This window comes from Desmodus rotundus, chromosome 2, assembly GCF_022682495.2.
Source record: "Desmodus rotundus isolate HL8 chromosome 2, HLdesRot8A.1, whole genome shotgun sequence".
Lineage (NCBI taxonomy): Eukaryota > Metazoa > Chordata > Mammalia > Chiroptera > Phyllostomidae > Desmodus > Desmodus rotundus.
Window position 1 is genome coordinate 168,254,892 of NC_071388.1, and position 24,774 is coordinate 168,279,665.

Consider the following 24,774-nt stretch of genomic DNA (forward strand, 5'->3'; position numbering starts at 1 on the left):
GGTAAGTTTTTCCTAATAGGTCAGCATGTTTTGTGCCATTTTCTAACATGTAAATATGGTTTCCTACTAGTGTGCAGGATATAAAACATTGTTAATAAACATATAGACACCAGTGGATGGCAGGCCTTACAGACAAGTTACTTAAAGACAAGCATGGCAAAGCTTTACAAATTCTACTTTTGGTATCAATTTAAAAAAAAATTACAGGCCATACGATCAGCATTACCCATTTAAAGCCAGTTTACCCATTTAAAGTGAAACTGGGTTTTAGTTTTACTTCTGCAGTATATTGTCTGTGTGATAGTAGCGAACTTCAGTCTTTACATCAGTCCAATAGGAATCAATTCAATTGCTCTTCTTACACCATAGACTTATGAAGATGATAACATGAAATAGAAATGCATTGTTTCCTTGAAAACTCAAGTGTGATATAGAAATTTAAGATTTTGACAATTATGATTATTGCAATAGATATGATCTGAGTTTCAATAATGATATAGAAATGTGGAATATTTTTCACATTTGCTTTTCTATCTCAGACACCCCCCTGCTCTGTCATTTCCAGTTTAAAGTAGTTTCATTTCTGTCAACTTGAGATACTGTATGTGAGTGTCTATTTCAAAGTCCCTTTCCCACTATCTGGGCAGAGTTCCCACGCAGCTGTAGAGTCCCATTGACCAAAGAAAGTTTGGTGTCTGAATTCATTCCCCTCGCTCCTCCCAGCCCCCAGCTTACTGTGTCCACACAGCTGCAGAAGCTGCAGGTGTGTGTGGGGGGTAATGTCTTCTCCCATGAATGACCATAATTTGGCTGTGACAATTGTGATCCCCTCTTCTTTTGGTCACTATTGTTTCTCCACCTAATGCCAGCTGTCTGCTGGCTCCCTGTGTACTCCTGGCTCTTGCCTCAGCATAATTGTTACTTGTGGGAATCTACATAGGCTTCCTGTAAGCTAACTCCACAGTATGGGTGATTCTTTCCAGTTGTAGCCACTTTTATCCTCTCGGTGGGAAGTTTTGTAACTGGGGTTTTCCTACTTCATTGGGTAGTCCTCCTAGAATACTGAGAGAGGGCTTAAACCTGACTCACGTTCTGAGTGGTGTTTTTTTTCTTGTTTTGTTTCTTAATTCAGGGAGTACTCAGGATGCATATAGGCCAGGCAGCAGGATTGCAGACTACCTTTGCAGAAAACCCTGGGCATTCCGGCTCTCAGCTTCACTTTTAGAATTTTCGCCATATTCTGACACAATGAGGTTCTTCTTCAGGCCTGTGGCTCTGTAGCTTGGGGATGCAGGACAAGAAAAATCCACCCCCAAGGGAAGCAGGTAGAGGTGGGCAAGTGATCACTGATAACTCACAAACTATCTGTGCAAATGGCAGAGTTGAGAGAAGGGGCGGTGTTTTGCCATAACATTCCTTTGGAATGTTACTACTTTGAAAACTTTTTGATGGAGATACTCATGTGGCTTTTCTTCAAATTTAGAAGGTGAATCATGCGCTTCTTTTTGTTCTCAGCTCTGAACTGTTTCCAGTGTAGTCTGTACCCCAGGTGGAATCCCTGGGAGAACAGAAATGTTCTTTATACCTAACTGCAATTTACACTTTTATGAATATTTAATTGTTCTCTGTCCCATAACATTTGATCTATGCCTGATATAAAGGTTCTGGTCACACTAAACTATCAGTCAGCTGCTTACAGATGCTCCTCAACTTATAATGGGGTTATGTCCAGATAAACCCATTATAATAAAAAAAAAATCACATAAGTTGATATACTTAACCTAATGAAAATCATAACTTAGCCTTGCCTATCTTAAATGTACTTAGAACACAATATCCAAACAATTCTGGCAACATAGTATACTCTAGAGTATATGTTGTTTACCTCTGTGATCCCCCTGATTGGGGGCTGTGGCTGCTGCCCGGTATCACAGGAGAGTGTTGTACTGCATATCACTACCCGGGGGGAAGATCCAAATTCTAAATTTGAAGTAAGATTTCTAATGAATACTTATTACTTTTGCATCATTAAAAGGGCCAAAAATCATAAGGTGAATCATCTTAAGTTGGAGATGATCTGTGCTTACCTGTTTCACCTGCCTGATTGGAGGTTTTCATGCTACACGTGCTACTATGGCTGGCACATAGTAGGGGTACAGTAACGTTTGTCACATGGATGGATAAAATAAATAAATGAGTGGAATGAAAGAAACTCTGGCAGTGCGAGGGTAGCCCCTATCATTTAATTACTAAGTGACTGTGAGCAGCTTTCTAGATCACTAATACTATACCGTCTCTGTAGATATTTGCTATTTTTTCATCAAGTATGGTTTTGTACGTTCACACCAACGTATATCCAGTTGTCATATGCTGAGTACAAGGAAAGTGAGTATTCAGAAATTAGTTTTCATTTCCTTATAGAAGATGTTTTACTGCATTTCCCCCCAGAAGCCAAGAGCAGGATGAATGCAGCATAAAATAAGTAAGGAATTTAGTTTCTCCCTGGATATCTACTTACGTGTCTGGATTAGTATACCTTTAAAAAAAAAAAAAACCAAACAAACAGTGAATCTAGAGGTGGTTTGCTGCTGTGAAGATCTTCTCATATTTGAAGGGTGAACATCCAGAAATTTCCCTGCCCGCCCCCGCTAAGGCTGTGGCAGAGCTTGTTTTATTGAATAATCTCAGCATGACCTTTTAGTAAGTCTCATTTTTATAAATTCATCCTTTGAAGGAACACTTTATTTTGCCCATTTTCCTCTTAATTTTGTGTATATTTGTCTTTTCTTTTTGAATTTTTGAACTAATATTAACATTTTTGTTGTTAAAATTTGAGTTTAAGAAAACCACAGTAAGTTGTTTAATTATCCTTGACATTTCAGTAGCACTGGAGTGTAACCTGTTTCACAGAGTCCACGGTGTGTCCTCACCTCGCTAGCTCAGCTGTTCAGTTCATGGCAATACATTTGTTGGCTCTTTTTGCTCCTCAGCAGATGCAAATGTTCAGTTATTTGCACAGTTTGCAAAGAAGGCTGATCTTGAGAAATCCACGAATCATATTCATATTCTCTGTTATCTAAAGTTTTGTGTACTATTTCCTTTATGCTGGAAAGTTTTCATTTGTGTTTTACTTGTATATTGTGACACCTTGATTTCCTCAACTCTTTGCTTTCAAATCTAGCTTTTGTTTTTCACTCAATGTACATCTGATGTGGGTCAGGCAATAAATAGAATGTTTGTCTTAAGGGAGCTTAGGACTGGGAAAGACAGGCTGACTAATATTTCTCATTCATTATGAGCAGCACAGTAACAGAGGAGCAGAGAAGGTACGGGTGGGATGGATCTGTGGTTGGGGGTTTTCAGGCAGATGGGACTGGAAGGGCACAGAGGGGCAGCACAGAGCTGGGTTTTGGCAACAGAGCAGTTAGTTGGGCACAATGAAAGTGGGTCTAGGTCAAATGAAGACAGGAAACCAAAATAGTACAGTTCGGAATAAATCATCCAAATAATGGAGTAGGAAGTTGATATGAATAATTCAAAATAATATTTATTTTACTTAGTGTATTTGTTTGTTAGGGCAGCTATAATAAAATCTCACAGACTGGATGACTTAAACAACAGAAATTGTTTTCTTACAGCTCTGGAGGCTAGAAGTCCAAGGTCAAGGAACCAGCAGGGCTGATTTCTTCTGAAGATTCTCTCCTTGGCTTGCAGACCCTCTTTTTAAAAGAATACTGGTTAGATTGGATTAGTGCCCACCCTAACCCTCATATTACCTTAATTACTTCTTTGTGGACCTTATCTTTAATACAGTCACATCCTGAAGACTGGGGTTAGGGTTTCAACATATGGATTTTGACGGGGCGGGAGCGGGGGGTGGGCAGTGGGTGGGATGACACATCAACTAGTAACACTTAGGAAAAATAGATCTGTAATCCTAGAGTAGTGGTTTCCAAATGTTAATATACAAATTGCTGGATCCCATCCCCTCTCCACGAGTTTCTAATTCAGTAGGTCTGGGGAGTGGGCTGAGAATTTTCATTCCCAGCAAGTTGCCAGGTATGCTGACATTGCTGGTCCTATAATCACGAGTGGGCAATTAGGGAAATATGTTAGCAACAGGGAATAAGTAGAGGAAAATAAAATGGCACTTTAAGAATTCACTGCTGTCCTGTGGTGGCAGCTGGAAACGAGGAAATGGGGACTCCATGGACCTGAAGTCTGCCAACAACCTGAATGAGCTTGTAAGTGGATTCATACCTAGAGACTCTAGAATGGATTGAAGGCCTTGGCTTTGGTCTTGTAAATTCTAAGTAGAGGTCTAGTAAAAGTCACATCATACCCTGACTTCTAACCCACAGAAGTTGTGAGATAATAAATGAGTATTGTTTTAAGATACAAGTTTGTGGTAATTTATTTCAGTAGCAATAGAGAACTAATATAGAAAAGATCATAGTTATTCCTTAAAGACCATGTGGACAGATTATTCTCTCAAAGCATGTGATTATTCTGTACACATAGGTTTGCCTACACTTTATCAAATCTTAAAAGGCAAAGTAAAGCCCTGGTAGGTAAACTGTTTTCCAGAGTGTGTTCCTCAGAGAAAAGACAGATAGTTTATCTCTTGAAAAGTCACAATTCACATTTTAATAGAAAGGTTCTGCTGAGTCCTGCAAGTAAAAAAGTCCATGGATTTGTCTAATTCAATAATTTTTTTCAAATTTATTTGACCACTGAATCCTTTAAAAATGAAATGCTGAGTCTTCCAGCTAAAACTAATTAAAAGCACATAGAACCAGTGGTTGAAGGACCACTGGTGTTGGGACTCTCCTGCTACACATGTGGGAAGTAATTCCAAATTCCATTTCCATGGACTCCAATCTTGAAATGTCTATTTTAAGCAATAACATTTTTTTCTAGTAAATTTAATAAAAAAAATAAATTCAAATCCTGCCATTTTCCACACCTAGATGTTGCAAATGCCAACAGGCCAGGCAGATAATATAAATGAATGAAATGGGTTGATTGTAAGTGAATAGGAAGTCATGTGTCTCGTGCATATACATGAGGTTTTAGAAGTGGCTGTGTCTGCAGATCTTGAACTTTATTAGGTATGACCAAATGGTTCTCTGGAGTACTGGTAGCAGTTTCAACTCCCACCAATGATGTTTAAATATTCCATAACATTTAATTTTTTAAAATTAAAACATTGATATCATAGGTTCTTTTGGATTGGTGTTTCAGGGTTCTTAGGGTATAATCCCAGCAGTGGAATTGCTGGGTCAAAGGGCAGTTCCATTTTTAGTTTTCTGAGGAAATTCCATATGTTTTCCACAGTGGCCTCACCAGTCTGCATTCCCACCAACAATGTGCTAGGCTTCCCTTTTCTCCACATCCTCTCCAACATTTGTTTGTTGATTTGTTTATGTTGGCCATTCTGACTGGTGTGAGGTGGTATCTCATTGTGGTTTTAATTTGCATCTCTCTGATGGCCAATGTTCATAGCAGCACAATTTACAATAGCCAAGTACTGGAAGCAACCTAAGTGCCCATCAGCAAATGAGTGGATCCAAAAATTATGGTACATTTACACAATGGAATTCTACGCAGCAGAGAGGAAGAAGGAGCTTATACCCTTTGCAATGGCATGGATGGAACTGGAGAGCATTATGCTAAGTGAAATAAGCCAGATGGTGAGAGACAAATACCATATGATCTCACCTTTAACTGGAACATAATCAACAAAAGAATAAAACAAACAAAATATAACCAGAGACATTGAAATTAAGAACATTGTAACAATAGCCACAGGGTAGTGGGGAGGGGATAGTGGGGAGAGGGGTCTATAGGAGCTACTATAACGGACACAAGGACAAAATCAAGGGGGAGGGTGGAGGTGGGGGAGGGAGGTGGGACTGGCTGGGGTGGGGTGGAGGGATGGGAAGAAAATGCAGACAATTGTAACTGAATAAGAATAAATAAATAAATTTAAAAATAAATAAATACATTTAAAAAAAACATTGATATCAGGCAAGTATGATGAAGTGTATTAAATCAAGTGATGGGTTGGGTAGATATGTGTCTATTTTCTTATTTTATGTGTTTTTTGTTTGTTTGAAATGTTTTACAGTTAGTCATACATAGTCAAAAGGGATAAAAGAAGGGAAAAATGAAAATACATACAGAGATTTAGGGACCGTGGCCAGCTGGAGAGCATGAGCTCTCTAACGTGGGCAGAGCACTCGGCTCCGGGTAACACTGCCATGTGATATGTATGGTATTGTGAAACCTGCTGAATTTTTATGAAAAGCCTGAAATTCAAATTTTGATGTGAAAATGTCCAACATTTGAACAATGAGTAAGCCAAATGAAACACATTTGTGTTCAAAATTTGGCTGGTGGCCACTGGTTTTGATCCTTTTTCCTAAGTCTTCAGAGGATCTTACTGGCCACACTCCCTTCCCCCACCACTAAGTAAAGTTTGTGGAAGGTTATCACAGAGTCTGCCTCTCCTGTACCTGGGAAAAGCAAATATGAAGAAGTGCATTTCTGAGCTCTTTAATATCTAGACTTAAAAAGCAATAATCATTTTTGGAATGGATGGTTTTTTAAAACTCAGAACCTATGGTCTTAATAACTTTCTGTTGTCCATTAAATAAAACCCAAACATTGCCAAACATTTAAGCCTGGTTTTCTCTTCTTACTTTTTTTTTTTTTTGGACTACTCTTTATATTTGTTCACACCAAATTGAACTTATTTTCTAGAGGAGTATAACAGAAATTTAAAGCAAAGCCTTTGGAATTAAACTGACCTAGAATTGTAGCCAGGCTTCATCATTATTTACTGCACGAATTTGGGCAAGATTTCCTCTTTCCGATCCTTATTTTCTTTATGGGAAAATGAAGACAATCATATTGTTCCCATAACATTTTTGTAAGAAGATTAATTGAGACTATATATATATATAGTCTACCTAGTCTACATATATGTATAGTCTATATATATATGCAGGTATAGTGTGTATATCTATATATATCTATATATATCTATCTTATGAACAATGCATGGTGGACAATAAGTATTCTATAAATGTTAGCTCTTAGCATCCGCAATGTCAGGATAAAAACATCATTACTGTGATGGTGGAATTAGATAAAATTTGAAAAGTGCTGAATGAAGTGCAAAGCACAGATTGTACCTATAGTTCCTATTCTCTGTGCTTTCCACCTACCTGAACTACTGCTACTCCCTCTGATTTCAGGTCTTTTTTTCAGTATTTGCATATTCACAATCTACTCACTTTCAAATGTCATTTCAAATGTCATCTTCAAAGAGTGGTCATTCACTCATTCAAAAATATTTTTTGGGAATCATCTTCTAACCCCTATCATTTTATCTTGGCACTTTCACTTTTATATGTGTAATATATTGATTTTATAAAATAAAAATGTCAGTTTTCAGAAGGCAGGATATATTTTTTATTCATCCTTATAACTCCCATCCTAACACAGGACTAGACATATAGTAAACAGTAATATTTTTGCAAGAAAGAAATAAACTTTTATGGAAATTCTTCTCTTGTGATTAAATCTAATAATAGCATCAGATGTGCTTCCATCAAAACACACAGGAATTCAAAGTCCTAAGACTATTATGCTCATTGACAAATGATGCCTTTAATTTATTATTATTATTTTTTTGCTATCCACCCACAAAGGTGATTGACATGACCAAGCAACCTGAATGATTTAGGAGGCTGGGTGCTTGTCTCATTAGAATTGATAGAATAATTTGTTGTAAACATCTTACTCATTCAAGAAACCAGAGTTGCTATTTTTAAAAATGGCTTCCAAATTAGCAATAGAGTAATATATTTAATACTTCCTATTTATTTATTTATGGCTTAAAACAGTGGATATTTATTATCACATGGGTTCTGTGGGTCTGAATTTGGAAGCAGCTTTGTTGGGGTTCAGGTTCAGGGTTTCTCAGGTAGACGCAGTCAGGTTGTTGGCTGGAGTGGTAGTCATGCAAAAGCTTGACCGGGGCTGGAAGGTCCACTTTTAAGATGATTCACCCCCATGGCCATTAGCAGGAGGCCTCATGGAAGCTATCTTCCCACTTCTGGAGGCAAGAAATTCAAAGTCAGAATGTCAGCAGGGCCATGCTCTCTCTGAAGACTGTCTCCTTGCCCCTTCCTAGCTTCTAGTAGCTGTCAGCAACCCTTGACATTCCTGGACTTAGAAATGCACCACTCCAGTCTCTGCCTCCATGCAAACTTCCTAAATTATTTAAATTGCTCCTAACTCATTGACAAAGTATAACATCATTTATCCTATTCATCAGAAAATTTCTTGGTCCCAGGAAGGTTACCTTGACACCTCTGTCTCTAATTAGTTGTGTGAACTTGAACAAGTCATTTTACTCTAGATCTGATTCCTCATATGTGAAGGGACAATTCATTAGTTTGACTGTTAACTGACTTCCTCACAGTATCTTTGCCTATGAAGAGCAAATGCTATAATTGGTAGCTCATTTTTACCTCTTCTACTTTTTCTAAAAGAATTATTTTTATAACCATTTGGAAAAGACTAAGAGCAAGGTAAAAGAAGAGAAAGGAAAGTTAGGTTTCCATCTGATGGGTAAAGAATTATTTTGGGGGGTATTTTGTAAACGATGTGGTCCTGGAGCAGTTATGGGGTGTCAGAAAATAGGTAGGAGAATAGGAATTAGAAAAAACAAGGCTGAGGGTTGGATGTTCATGGTGGAGCAAAGTGTTAATGTCACATCTTGTCTTGGAGTTTCAGGAGAGGTCAAAAAGCTGACAGCATTGTTGGGGACTCTCACATTCTAAAGTAAGGTGCTTGAGAACCTACATGGCACTTGTGAATGGTGTGGTCCAAAATATATTTTTTTAGCAATAATCTATCACACATTCACATATCACATCCACAGAAGAGGTGAAACTGAAGAGGCTGAGGGGATTAGGAAAGAGTTGTCTATGTGTTGGATTATTCTCCTTCCCCAATCATGTCCCCAGTGAAGGTAATGGGAAGAAGGATGATTCCTTTTTACTTTAAACCCAGTGTAAAATTTGTCTCTGCCCTTTAGGATATGAGGGGCTCCAAGGTTTATATTTGTTTCATGCTGAAGGGTCTACAGGCTAGAAGCTGGAGCTGGCCCTGCTGCTTTCTGATTGCAGAGAAATGAGGGAGGGTCCTAACAGAAGCCAGCTGCACTTCCACCAACATTGGGGCAAAGGTGAGATTTCTTGGAGACAAATCAGGAGCACATGGACAGTGATGGTCAGACACTTCTTAAAACCTGTCCTGCCCAAGAAGATCACTGGACAATGTGAACCAAAAAGAGAAGGTGAACATTGGTGTGAGGCAGAGATTTAATATTTTTTCCTGAAAGATAACTAATTTTTCAGCTTCATTTATTGCCTGTCTTCTAATTGATGTGCAGTGTCATCACTCTGAGTGATATAATAAGTTTTATGACTTGTATAAAATGAAAGTAATCTAATATCATTTATTAATATTCCCTTGATTTCGAGCTCCTGGAAGATAAGTCAGGGTCTCTGATGAAGACTCTGTGGTGAGATAAAAGAAGAAAAGTCAATAAAAGCTAATCTTTATTAAGAAGATTAAATGATGAATGACAGCATAATATTTTTGCTAAGTATTTTTGTAACTTATTGCTTACCAAAGTTTATAAATGTTTCCCTAGGGAGAATTATAAAAAGATTCAGAATGTCATAATATTATTTGCCTGGACACATGGACTTTTAAGTTCTGAATCTTGGGAGAATTTAATTCAATCTATCCAAACACAGGTCATTAAACAAAAAAGCTTTGTATTCCTAGATGAAGAATGATTTGAATAAAATTCAAATTGATCATCCATGAATCTCATAACTTCAAATAATCATTTGTGGTTTAAAAAAATTAGAAGTAAAATAGTACATTTCTACAAGCAGATTTCCCCTGGTACCTGACAGGAAGAACCAGAGGGAAAAACAGCTACATAAGATTAAAACCTTGCATAAGGCTTGTTCACGGGAGATATCTCACCTGACTACTCAGCCAGATGTTTCTCAAGCTTCAGAGAAGCAGCTGAACAATTTTTTTTCCCTTAGAAAGGATTCATTATTATAAAGTTATGTTCCAAATTAATAGTGTTTAGAGAAGTTGCAAATTCTGGAGAAATACTGCCCTGGGTAGTGAGCAGATTAAGATTGTGCTAAATTCTAAAGTACTTCACCTCCTCTGGATCAATCATGTCTCTCTCAAACCTAAGAGATCTGCTTGTTGAGTGATCAGATGACAGGTTTCATCTTCCTGTTTTGATGAGATGGAGTAAACTTCCGAGAAGGTATTTTTGTCCCATTGTTCTCTGTTATCTTTGTCCAGCGACTCTTTTACTACTTCTTCTTAGGGTCTTTCCCTGCACTTCCTTCCCTACAAGGCTCCCAAAGGCTTGGTTCTCTTCAGTCTGCCCTTCCAGAGACCTATGGGAAGCTAAGATCACTCAGACTTCTAGTGACGACTCCTTGAGGATGATACAGGTTGTCCAATTAGGTATGAACATTGGATAAACAATGAATACTATTTTAGTATGATTATTTCCAAAATAGGGCATGGGAGATACTTACAGTAAAAGTTTTCATTTTTTAAACTGAAATTCAAGTTTAACTGGTGTCCTGTATTTGCTAAATCTGCCAATTCCCCCCATCCCTTTAATCACAATGCCCCCACAATACCCACTCAAATCACCTGACCTAAAAGGTGTGGGAAGGCATGTGTTACTTTCGGTTTTTCTCATTTTAGAGTCCCTTCACAACTCGACAAAAATAGCCTGATGATATCTGTCCATAAATGTGGGAATAGGAGAGAGGAATTGCTGTTTTTCATCTTCTGGTCGAACTGATTGAATCTTAGTAAAGTTTAATTCCTTTACCACTCTATAGCCTCTTAGATTTCCCTCACAGCTACCCGATTCTTCCTTCACGATGTCCTACAGTACGTGGCCTAGACACTCCTGGCCTCTCAGGAACCCTCTTCCGGGATAAGGCTGAGAGTAAAGCGTGGAGTAGGAAGCTGGGCCTGTAGAGGCACTGGGCTGCACTGTGAGTATGGTAGTATGGAGCCAACGCCACTATGTCTTCCTGCATTCTGGCTGTGGATTTGATTCTGGAGAGGGCTCAAAACTCTGTGGATGTTAGATTAAAAATTCATCCTTCTGATTGCTTCAAATCTGATCACTCCTTATGTTAGAATCAATAAATTAAATATCAGTGAATTTATTGGGGAGGTGGCCTGGGTTTATACATCACTTGCAATACAAGAAGGGATAAAATAAAGTAGCATACAAAGTAGATTAACCTGTGAAATAAAAACTAGTTAATTTGAGTCTATGACTAATGGTAAAATAAAAAACACTAGTGCTAAAAAGTTTTTTCAGTGGTTTGGAGTGGTAGTTTCTTCTTCAGAGTAGGGGAAATAAATTTGGTGAGTTTGAAAGTATCCAGCCTTAAGTGAATAGTCATAATAAAGACATACACAACACAAAATCTTTAAAAATATATTTAAAAACAGAACAAGTTGTTCTTAATAGAGTTTCATGAGAAGTATATTTTAATCCATAGAAGTACCCTTCCTTTTTATTTTTCAAGCATTCAAGTGGAGGATTAAAATAAAAATCTAGTGGTGTTACATAATAGGGCTATTTGAATGTCATTATGTTCTGACATTATCTGGGGAAGTAATTTAAAGTATTTCATTAGTTAAATGCCTTGATGAGATTACACATAGTTTTGAGAAGGTGATACATTACAGTAAAGCAAAAACAAAAACAAACAAACACTGCAAGATAATTGAGGTAGAGTTACCATAATGATGCAAGTTACTATCACTTGGAAAAACAAGTGTTCCTATCAATAAAATATAGTTCTGATTTCACAATTAAATGTGTAATAACTGAAATTATATTATTAAAAATGATAGTAATATATGTACTTGGCATCAATCAGCTAAATCTTTCAGCATTAAAGTAAAGCAGAAATGGGAACAATTGTCAAGAGATATTTAGACCAAAAAGCAGCTTACTGTTTGAGTTAATTATTCAGATGAAATAAAATAACCAAAGTTAGTTATCACTAGATACTTTTGGAGAAAGGCTGACTGTTCTTTGCAGAATGTCCATGGTCCAATCAGATGCCTGATAAACTTCAGATAATATCTGAAGTTCAGGGACTTATCTATAGTGGCTTCATATTTTTTTTTGGTAGTAATTTATCTATCAAGTACTAGCAATTGAACTTGAGACAACTGAAGAGATACCAAAATAAATCATTTATAAGTGATTTTGCCCTCTCAAAAAGGGTGAAGTATGTTGTTTTACTGTCTCTGGCTGTAACTTGAGGCTTACAGCAGTGTGTTTTAAACTCGAATGTGCCTAAGGGTCTCTAAGACACGTGCAGATTTTCTTAGGAGATTTCCACTTGGTAGATCCATGTTGGAACTTTAAAATTTTCACTGTTAACAAATATCCTAGATGATTCTGATGCTCATGGTCCAAATATCACACTTTGAGAAACACTGATTTATAATTTCAGTTGTTTGCTACTTATGCCCTAGACAGCGTAAGGCAGGGTGTGGGATCAGAACACATGGAAGAGTCCATTCCGGCCTGTCCCATTCAATTCCATGTCTTTCTTTCTTTTTCTTAATGGTATTTTTTTCATTAGCATTTATCCCCTTTATACCTTCTTCCATCTCCACCCAAACCCTCCTGCCTTCGTTAAATTTCACTAATTTCAACACATATTCATTTGGCAATAGAGTGAGGATAGGAGCTGACCAAGGGGAGAGACTATGTACTTGAATAAAAAAAGTTCTTTTTGCCATTGGGGAGCTTGCATACTTTATAATACCTTTATAATGAGGGAAAATAAAGGGAATTAACTTTGTTTTCTACCATGTCATGGGCAATTAGAGAGATGCCTATCATTTCAAATGTGCCCAAGAAAAATTGTTGAATGTTTAATAAATGAATGCCAAAGCAAAGTGAAATTAAATGATGTAAGTACATAAGCAACATTCTGGAGGTAGGTGGAGTAGGGTAAGGAGGCGAGTGGTGGGGTTATTGATGTTTTTTAAATAGCTTCATCCCTACCAGTTGCTTCCCTTCGAACACTACCCCTGATGCCTCTCACATTACTTGTGGAATATAATCATTTTACCAGCTCCTAGAATTTTTAGTGAGAATTTTCTGATCCAGGTATGCAAAATGGGCACTGTAGAATAAGAGCCGAGGCTTGATCCCGGGTCCCATATGGCAAAGGGTCCTAGTTTCTCAACTGTGGTGGATTGAAAGGACAACACAACCTGCCTGACTCACAGAGATGGTAGCCAATTATTGAGAACATAACACTTGAGAGAAAGAACGAGATCTAAAATTGACTTCCTCAGTTAACTTCATTACTTAGTACATACACTTTTCTCAGAGCAGACCTTATATAAAATTGTTGCTTAGGTGGCCCCGTCACTCCTTTCCTTCCGTGATATTCTTTAGCTACTCAAGACCTTTGCATTATGCTACTTTCTCTTTCTTGGGAGTAACTTCTAAATTTCGCACTGTTTTTCCCTCTTACAAGCCATTCTGTTAAAGCAATTCTTTTTAATTTAGTGTAAACAAACAAATTACCTAAAGATTTTAATGAATGATTATACTTTAGTAGGTTATTTTACTTATATGTATACATTTTAATGGTTTTATTCATAGAAATGACTCTAATTGTAGAAATTTCTGGCACTATGGAAGATGATAGAAATACATGTTTATAAGTAGACCCCTTTCATGCTGTGAAATTAGATAATTTATTTATTCATTTGAAAATGTGTGTAAATAACTCTTTTCTTGGCTCCCTTTTAGGATCTGGGCATACAGCTGTGAGTAAGACAAACCAGTTCCAGCTCCCAAGGAGCTTACATTCAATAAGTAAATATGTACCAGTAAGTGAGCAAAATATCAGTCAGCAATAAATACTCTGCAGAATCAAAGCAGCGTGGTGTGGTAAAGTATGACAGGGTGTTTGTTTTAGGCTGTGTGGTCAGGAGAACCTCTCTGAAAAGCTGACATTTAAACAGATTTGAACGTCAAGAAGTCAGCCAGGTGAGGATCAAACAGGATCTTGAGAAGAGGACACTAGCACCATAGTCCTAAGGCAGGAATGTCATTGATGGGCAAGTTGGGGAAATAGGGAAATTGAAGGGGAGAATGATATGAGACCAGATTGGAGTAGTGATGAGGGCCCAAGTAGTACAAAGCTTTGTAAACTGGGTGAGAAGTTTGGATTATACTTTAAGTGCAATGAAATGTCATTGGAGAATTTTAAGCATGTGAATGTGTTATATTTTAAAAAGACCACTCCGGCAACTGTGGGGAGATTGGCCCAGAAATAAAGCTGGGATACATGTTGGGGGGGCTACTGCACTATTTGGGTGAGAGATGATGGTGGTTTTAGTAGAATGAAAAGAAATAATTGGAGTTATTATACAATCATTTGGTGATAGAGTTAATTAAGCTGGTTTGTGAATTAAATGTGGGAGTTGATGGAATGAGACAACCTATAATGTGCCTTCATATGACACCGTTTTCTTCCAGGCATAATTAAGGTAACTCTGGGAAATTATCTTTGGTGACTTTGGTTACTCCTTTGTTAAGCAAGTTATTTTTCTACCTGGACACTGTATTAATCTGCTCAGGTTGCTATAGCAAAGTACCATGTGCTGGATGGCTTAAACAACAGACATTTCTTTCATACACTGATTGAGGCTGGGAAGTCAAGATCAAGGTGCTGGCTGTTTCATTTTGGTGAGAGCCCTGTCCCTGGCCTATATAGATGGCCACCTTCCCCTTTTTCCTAGTCTAATAAAGTGACAAATCCCACCATGAGGGCCCCAGCCTCATAACCTCATCTAACCTGAATTACCTCCCAAAGGCCCCAGCACCAAATACCACCACGTTGGAGGTTAGGGCTTCAACACATGAAATTTGGGGAGAATACAATTCAGCCCACAGCTGGTACCATGAAGGTAATCAAAGCTGGGTTTGCCCTAGTCAAATGAGAACTCTGCCACTTATTCTTGATAAATTATTAGCAAAGATTATACTAGAGTATACACACAAGATTGTTCTGCTTCTTATTTTATATATTTTCTTATCCAATGTTATTTAAATCAGATCACCTCTGAGAACTCTCCAATCTATGATTCAGGATTTCATGAAATTTCTCTCATCACTAGAAATATAAGTTATATTTATACATTATTGCCATTCAAATTTAATGCTGTGAACATCTTGAACAATTAGAGAAAGAGGAGAAATGGTCATAGGATATTATATGAACCCCATTGTTTATGAAATCTGCCTTTGTAGTTTTGCATAACTCTCCCAGAATTTATGACACGTTGCATGAATTTCTAAAACCTTTTCTAATCTAAAATAGACAGAAACAGTGAAGGTCAGATAAAGACCCCTGCAGCCTGATTTCCCCTTCTGTATCTGCCAAATCTTCAGTTGATAATAGATGACTGTGTAGTAGCACAGGCTTTTAATGCTTTCCTCTCACAGCTGTCAGGAAAAAAGATCAGCTGAGATCAGTTAGCTGGAACTGAAAGGCAGAACAGAGTGATGAAAAAGGTGATTGAAAAGAAGGAACCAAATTTCAATTGGATATATTCAAAATAGTCAGCTGACAAGCACCCTGTTATATTTAAGGAGCTTTGCAGAAACTGGTAATGATGCCATTAGTAACTTTTAGACCAAAAATCTTTTTTTTTTGAATTTTTATTGTTATTCAATTACAGTTGTATGCCTTTTCTCCCCTTCCCTCCCCCCCCACCCCAGCTGAACCCATCTCCCTCCCCCACCCCCACCATCCCCCCCGATTTTGTCCATGTGTCCTTCATAATAGTTCCTGCAATCCCCTCTTCCCACTGTCCCCACCCCACTCCCCCCTGGCCACTGCTAGACTGTTCCCAACCTCAATTAGACCAAAAACCTTAACTTCAGCGTAGTATTTATTTATTGAGCTAGATGGTTGAGATTAATATGTTTAGAGAGTAGTCAAAAATTCACACATTAGTCACAAATGATCAGTTTTCAACTTCTCTGCTTGGTCAGCACTCAGCTGTTTTGCAGACACCTCTTCCTTCTCCTCCATTGGGCTTGGCTTCCTGCCTCTGAGCCCTGTATCAGCAGGAAATCGTGCAGAGCAGTGCAGAGATCCTTTTGGCAGTGGTTCAACTTAACCTTCGACCTTAAACTTAAGGAGAAAATGAAATTTTCTTCCTAGCACCTGGAATTACAGTGAACAAATATTTCATAGAACGTGGTGTAATTGGAAGACTGGCTGGGAAGAAATTGTTCAGAGAACTGGTTGGAAAGCTAGGAAAAAGAAAATAGGTAAAAGAAATGGAAAGTGACTCTCTGGCCCAAAAAAACAAAGAGAGAGAATGAAGATAAAACCCAGAAAAGCAAGAAAGATTCCCCCATTTCTCTTCCCACCCTTCCCAACTAGAAGGGCGCTGTGTACGACCCACTGAAAGAGCAGGGTAGCGGAGACGCAAAATCTGAAAGGCAGCAGTAGCCCAAAAGATGACCCATAAGAGAACCAACCCCATGTCTTCAGCCAGCTCAAGCAAGGCCAGGATCCTGGGGGGAGAGAAAAGAGGAAGTTCTCCGTTTGTTACTCCTAATTCTGATAAATGTGTAGTTTGTTTCAGTTACCCTTATTAATACTTTTCAATGTCAAAAGTACTTAAAAGATATTTCTGTTAAATATGAATACCATTTGGCTTACTGTAGCATGTAGTGGGTATTCCTAGTTATAGTACATGTTAAATGCAGTGTTTCTTAAGATTCCATCCTCAGCCATTTGCTCCACGCATGTTCCCTACACGACATTTGCCCATGACTTTGATTGTTACTTTTTTTTTGGTTCAGAAAAGTCAACAATATTTATTTATTATTCTGCTTTACTGAGGTGTAATCGAGGTAATATATTTAAAGTGTGCGGTGTAATGATTTGATACACATACACAGCATGGATGGACTTCCCCCATTTAATTAACACATCAATCACCTCACGTATTTACCTTTTTTTGTGAGAATATTGAAGTTCTACTCTTTTTTTTGGAATTTGAGTTATTTTATATATACATTAGATCCTCAGATGTTATTGATTTTATTTATTTATTTATTTAAATCTCTGGGTGTTAAGGTTCTGGGTGGATTTTAATTTTTTTTATTATCTCGTCTTTTCTGTAGTTTCTTTTTTCCCTTTTTTTCTTGTTTTTTTTATTACTATTTTTACTCCTTCTACCCTCTTCCACCTCCACCTACCCCTTTTGCTAGCCTCGCCCTCCTTTGCCCGCCCTTCGGCCCCTGACAACCACCACTGTACTCTGGTTCTGTGAGTCTGACTTTTTTTTAGGTTCTACGTAGAGGTGGAATTGACCAAGCAGTGTTTGTCTTTCTCTGGTTTTTCTCATTTCATATAATGCCTTCCAGTTTCATCCATGTTGTTGCAAATGACAAGATTTCCTTCTGTTTTACTGCTGAACAATATTCCATTGTGTATATATACCACATTTTTTAATCCATTCATCCATTGACAGACAGACAGGTAGTTTTTATTCCTTGAATATTGTTAAAAGGCTTCAGTGAACAGAAGAGAGCAGACACCTCATTGAGATTCTGATTTTATTTCATTTGTATGTGTACCAGAAGCGGAACTGCTGGATCATACAGTGGTTCTGTTTTTAGCTTCTTGAGGAACCTACGTCCTGTGTTCCATCTTGGCTGTGCCAGTTTACATCCATACCTTGCCAGCATGTTATCTCCTGTCTTTTTGATAATAGACGTTTAATGGGTTTGAGATTTTGTTGTGGTTGTGGTTGCATTTCTATAATGATTAATAATGTCTAGCATCTTTTTATGTACCTGCTGGCCATTTGTATGTCTTCTTTGGAAAATCTCTATTAAATCCTTTGCACATTTTAAAATTGGGTTATTTATTTATTAACTTATTTTCACTATTGAGTTGTATTAGTCACTTGCATGTTTTGGATATTAACCCCTTGTCAGATATGTAGTGTGCAAATATATTCTCCTATTCCATAGGTTATCTTTTCATTTGGTTAATGGTTTCCCTTGCTGTGAAAAAACGTGTTCGTGTGATGTAGTCCTACCTGTTTATTTTTGCATTTGTTGCCTTCACTTTTTGGTGTCCAATCCAAAAAATAATTTCCAAGAGTGATGTCAAGGAGTTACCTCCTGTGTTTTCTTGCAGGAGTTTTAGGGTTTGTGGCCTGATGTTGAGGTCTTTAATCCATTTCGAGTTGATTTTTGTGTATGGTGTACTATGGTGGTCCAGTTTCATTCTTTCGCGTGTGACTGTGTAGTTTTCCGAGAAACATTTATTGAAGACTATTCCTTTCCAATGGTCTGTTCCTGGCTTCTTTTTCAAAAGTTTATTGACCACATATACATGGGATTACTTCTGGTCTCTTTGCTCCGTTCCCTTGGTCAACACGTCTGTTTTTATGTTGGTACCACATGTCTTTTGATTCCTGTAGCTTTGAAGTCAGGAAGTGTGATGCCAGGAGATGGGAAGCAGTGAGAGGGAGGTCAGGGTATTCACTCAACTGGTTCTTCTTTGTGAGGTTTCCTTTGATTGAAGATTACTGTTGCTCTAAAAGCTGCATCCTCTACACCATTCTCTCCTGGGTTCTGATAAATAGTTCTTCCTCTCATCTCTTTGGGCCTCAGAGCGGTGAGAACCCTGACTACTAACCTGTACTAGATCCTTTGTGGTTCCTGTGCTCTATCTGTTGTGCTTTCCCTACACTTACCCACATCTTCGTTTTTTAAAAAAGATGATTTCAAATAGCCTAAATTAAATGTACTATTTATTTTTTTGTTGAGATTTTGATAGAAAAAGTTATTTACTATTCTGGAACTTTCAGTTCCAAAGAAATACATTAACTAATACATGATTGTTTTAGCTCTTAGTGATTGTTTTAGTAAGAAATCACTTCTAATGATTGACTGAGATCTCAATAGCTTGCATGATGTCAAATTGGGAACAATAAACAAGAATGACTAATAGGCATATCAGAACCCATCGGTGTATAGCACAGACAGCAGTTTCAGCGAAGATCAATTTGCCTCTCTACATTTCACAGACTTCTTGAAGTGAGGCAGGGCCATGCAACTAGTCCAGCTAACGAAACGCAAACCCAGGTGTTTTGCAGTGATTCTCCAGTTTCTCTTTGTTCTTATGGCAGCTGGGGTAGCTTTGTGATTCAATTGCTGCCCCTAAGACATGTGGAACCTCTGTCATCCTGGGTCTCTGACAGACTGTGTGGAACACAGTCCCCTTGATAACCTGTGGGAAATCTTTGTTATGTTAGTCACTGAGATTTTGTGGATTTTATTACCCTAGCATAATATATCCTATCCTAATACAAGGACTATAATAGAAACCTTGAAAAGCCTTCCCTCCAAACCTATTTCTCTCCAGGCATTTCCATGTCAATAAGCAACACTGTATTATATAAATAAATTAGGAAGTTTTATTTATTCTTTTCTTTATAGTACCAACTGATACACAAACCATTGGCAGATCCTGTGTGCCCTATCGCCAAAATATATACCCAATATATTTCTGATGATCTTTCCAATTCTGGTCTAGGTTGGGGTGCCATCTTTGTTCTCCTGGTTGCCGCAATAACTTTGTAACTGGTTGTCCTGTTTTTGTTTTTACACCATAATGACCTAATATCCATATAGCCACCTAAAGTTTCTTTTAAAAATGCAAATTGGATGTTTCCTGCTTAAGACCATCTTGTGGGCTCCCATTGTACTTAGAAATAACTCCCCAATGTAAAACAGCACCCCCGTGCTCTGCCATAGTCCCCTCTGTAGTTTGTTCATAGCACAAAGCCCTGACTGAAATCATTTCTAATGTGTTTGTTTACTAGTTTATTTTTTGCCTTCTGGTATAATGTGAGTTTCATTAGAGCAGATAATTGTTCTGTTTGGTTCATTTTTATATTCTCTGTAACTAAAATAGTACTTGACACAGAGTTGAGACTCAATAATTATTTGTAGAACGAGTGATAAATTATAAGTGAAAATAGCCTAGGCCTTATTTACTGAACTTAATGCTCTATTTTTTTTCTGTTTCTACTTTTTCTTTCAAATTTATAACTAGAAAATTAAATTCTATCACAGTCAGACTCCAGGACTTAGGGAAGATTTAATGCAACATCACATTAGCCAGAAAGAGAGAACAAATGAGGTGAAAACATTTTGTTGTATCATTTTTTTCCCCAAGGAACCTCGTAACAATACAGTCACCACATGAAGTTCTTCTTGTGTCAATTATTGCAGCAAAAGTAAAAAGTTCTACTGTTGTCTGTGAATATCCTTAAATGGCCAACAACTCCAAATTTATTAAGGATCTGGTCTACCTGGTCAGCTTAAATATGCACACTGTCTTTGACAACTTTTATAAGTTGTTTACTGTCATCATGAGAGAGCTGAAAGCTAGGGCATGCGAGTCTTGCCCCGTGCTGGGGGTAATGAGGTCCCCCGGTCGCTGTGTTTTAGGTCTTTCCGGAGTAGTAGCTCACTTTTATCCAAGGCCTAACTGAAATACTTTCCTAAAATGCCACTCACTTGCTAAAGAGCCACTTAATTTCTTTACTTAGTTGAGAATTTTTCAAGTACCCAATACGATAGCTTGGTAAACTATTTACACCCTCGTGGGCAACTTTCTTTTTATATCCATAGTTGGTCTCTTAAAATAAATTCTTCCTGGTGTCATCCCTACTAGATATAATTCAGAAATTATTTTCATCTTGATTTGTGTGTGTGTGTGTGTGGATATATATATATATATATACATATATACATATATTTATTTATTGTTGTTCAAGTACAGTTGTTTCCATTTCCCCCCCACCACTCCCCCCACCCCAGCCATTCCCACCTCCCACCCCTGATTCCACCCCCCCTTGGTTTTGTCCATGTGTCCTTTATAGATGTTCCTGAAAACCCATCCCCCTTTTCTCCCCATTACCTGCCCCCCTGTTACTGTCAGTTTGTTCTTAATTTGAATGTGTATATTACACTTTTATTACATGTTTAAATCACCTGAGAATGAAATGTTTTCTCTTAAAGTTCTCCATTGAGATGTGAAAAGTGATTGCTTTACTATGCCTTGGTACAGCAGGAGACTTCTGGCTTTCTTTGTTTAACTTTGCATATACCATGTTGATGTGGTACATTTTAAGGACAGATGTTGCTCATTGGGTCCAATTATGCATGTTCTATTTCCAGCAAAATACAGAAACAACTATTTATCTTGAGGAATGAACCAGTAGGGAAACAAAACGCTTAGAAGGCAAAAGTGCTGTTGTTACCCAAAAAGCATGTATTTAGAAGCTCTCCTCAGGCTCTTTAGGTTAAATGGCCTGTTTTATATTATGGATTAAAACTGAGACGTGTTCTTGCCATATCCCTAATCAAAAAGATAAATAAAATCATTATAATTCACTTACAATTAATGAATTTAGTAACCACTAGGTATAGATATTTATTAATTGTGATCAGAGTAAGATGCTAACAATTTAGAAAGAAAGCAAATACACACACACACACCCCCTATGCTGTATGTGAATGTACACAAATGCCAAGGAGATTACTAAAGAAATAATAGTCACTGAAGCATATGTGGCATTTGTAGATTACATATGCTGAAGTTTATTCATTTGTTCCATAAAGTTTGCTGTATCCCCCAAAATGAAGTCATACCTAACATTGAGTGTGAATTTACTTTACAAATAACTATCAGAAAAATTACTCTAAATATTTTCCTTTTTCTTTTTTTAAAAGAGGTTGATTTTTAAAAAAGATTTCATTTATTTATTTTTAGAAAGAGGGGAAGGGAGGGGGAGAGGAAAAGAAACACCAATGTATGAGAGAAACACTGATCAGTTGCCTCTCACACACCCCCAACTGGGGTCCTGACTGCAACCCAGGCACGTGCCCTGATCAGGAATTTAACCAGAAACCTTTCGGTTCACAGGCTGGCGCTCAAACCACTAAGTCACACCAGCTAGGGCTGAACATTTTCTCATACCTTGTTTTTGTGGATAATGATACACAAAGCATTTAACCTCTTTTCCTAGAAAGAAATTAATGTCAAATGTTTTACAGGATAAGTAGGATAAATGCATTTTCCTAAAGCTTTCATTTTTTTCAAAAGCTGAATCCAAAACTAGTACAATATTAAAATCTCATTTGCTGAGAACAATTAAAAATTTTAAAATTTGTGCTATCTTTTGTTTTGATTAACTTCATCATCAAGATAGATTATAGTTACTTATTAAAAATCCATATTTGGTAATATTTAGAATGTAGATATTAAGATAGGATTATCATATTTGATTAAACCACTAAGTTCTGAGTTTCTTATGAACAATATCTATTCTTTATAAGGCTTAATACAGCATAATTTTTACCTTGGAAAAAGGAAAGGCGAAATGTGTTTCACAAACAATTCTCTTTAAAATGGAAGCCATAAATTACTGTGCAAAAGCATACATTGCAACTTGGAGGCTAAAATGAATTTTTAATGTGAATCATGAGTAGATGCAGCCACACTATCATTAAAATGCTTTCTTTATGGAATTTCTTCACTAAATGTAGAAGCACCTTTTAAACACCTGGCAGTCTCTATCTGAATCTGTCTTAGTACCTCAGACTCAGAGTCTTCAAAATTCTATGTATACCTGCACATAGCATATACTCAAAAATATTTATTGAATGAATAAATGAATGCAGCACCCCAAACCTTCTGAATTTCTTATTATGATATTGCTCTTAAAGTCTCAAAGTCTTAATCATCTTCCCTTTTTTCCATTATTAATCAATTTCATAAGTCTGCCAGTGTTACTTCTGAAGAATCTCCGAACTGCACGTTAGTCACTCCACAAGTATTTATTGAGTGAGAGTGATAAGGTGTGTGCCACTGTGGAGCTTGGCTTTTCAGGGGAAACCTGCAGTCTCACGTCAGTTCTTTTGGCGCTAATCTAGACCTGCTATTCCTCTCCTCTGGACTATTACAATGTGTCCTAGCTCATCTCTTGGCACTGAATGTCTTTCCATCCATCTTCTTTGATTAATCTTCAAAGCCTAATACTCACTACCTTTTTGTGCAGTGTCTTAAATTACTCCCATTATCACCAACTAATCTGGAAATCCTTTAGTTTGCTGTACCATAGTCCGGCCCTACCAGCTGTGTCCATTAACTTTCTCCTTGTGGTCTAATTTGTAGACCAGGTAGGCTTACACCAGTCTCCCAATGTTACCACTTCCGTACCATTTACTTTCTTCTCTCCTTGGAATAATCTTCTCTCCCATGTCTACTTTTATTTATTTATTTATTTATTTATTTATTTATTTTAGTTTAATGTATTTTAATAGCAAACTTACAGGAACAGCACAGAAGACAGACAACATTAAAAACATACGTGCATGTAGGACAACTCAGTTAGAAAAGTATAGTGAATGGATGGAATCTACTGTATGATAAAAATGCTACAAACACCATTTAGTTGCCATCAATAAGAAATTTACTTGTTTTTTAAAAATCCAAATGCTGGCATTGTCCAGAAAAATTTAACAGGTTTATTTATATTGTTATAAAGTTGAACTGCTTGAAAGTTGTTCACTGAAACACCTTGTACTTGCATTAATGCTTTATGTCCCCGCATTTATATTAAAAAAATTCACACACAAATGAAAATGGAAAAATGGCCAATACCTGATTTCTATCCCCTATTTTCCACTTGCAATCATATACTTAGGTACCTTTTTGACCCCATGGAAAACAAATATCTAACGTTCAGAACTACCAATAACAGGAAGAGAATTTTTTTTTTAAGAATGAAATGTTTCCCATCATAGTGGATTCTTAAGCATGCTCTCCATGTATGCAGCGTGCTAGCTGGATGTCTTTTGGCATAATTGTTACACGTTTGGCATGGAGAGCACACAGGTTGGTGTCTTCAAAAAGGCCAACCAGATAGGTTTCACTTACCTCCTGCAAAGCACCAATAGCTGCACTCTGGAAGCGCAGATCTGTTTTGAACTCCTGGGCAATTTCTCGCACCAGACGCTGCAAGGGAAGCTTGCGAATCAGAAGTTCAGTGGACTTCTGATAACGTCTAATTTCACGGAAGTGCCACAGTACCAGGCCTGTAAGGATGAGGTTTCTTCATCCCTCCAGTAGAGGGTGCACTCTTGAGAGCGGCTTTGGTAGCCAGTCGCTTCCTCGGTGCTTTACCACCGGTCGATTTGCGGGCAGTCTGCTTTGTACCAGCCATGGTATAGGGACCTCTTTACTTACCCCCCTTCTCCTTCGGCTGGAGCTCGGCGAGCTGTAGGAGGTGCTGGCGTTAGAGAGCGACGGCGGCTGCGGACACCATGTCTACTTTTAAAAAATTCTACCCATCTTTCAAAGCCAACTCTGCTACTCTTTCCTGATACCTTCAAACAAAAATATTTCCTCTTTTCTCAAAACTCCCATGGAAATTCCTTTGTGTTTGCCTTGTTGTGCTTACGAGTTTTGACATTATTGTGACATTATGGACATTTTGGTGTTAACCTGTTTGAGGACATCTTGCACTTTG

At 37.6% G+C, this 24,774-nt stretch overlaps 1 pseudogene; it reads right to left on the reverse strand.

The window, feature by feature from the left end:
- Positions 1–24,043: 24,043 nt before the first annotated feature.
- On the reverse strand, positions 24,044–24,563 carry LOC112305770 (histone H3.3A-like; annotated as a pseudogene).
- Positions 24,564–24,774: the final 211 nt, after the last annotated feature.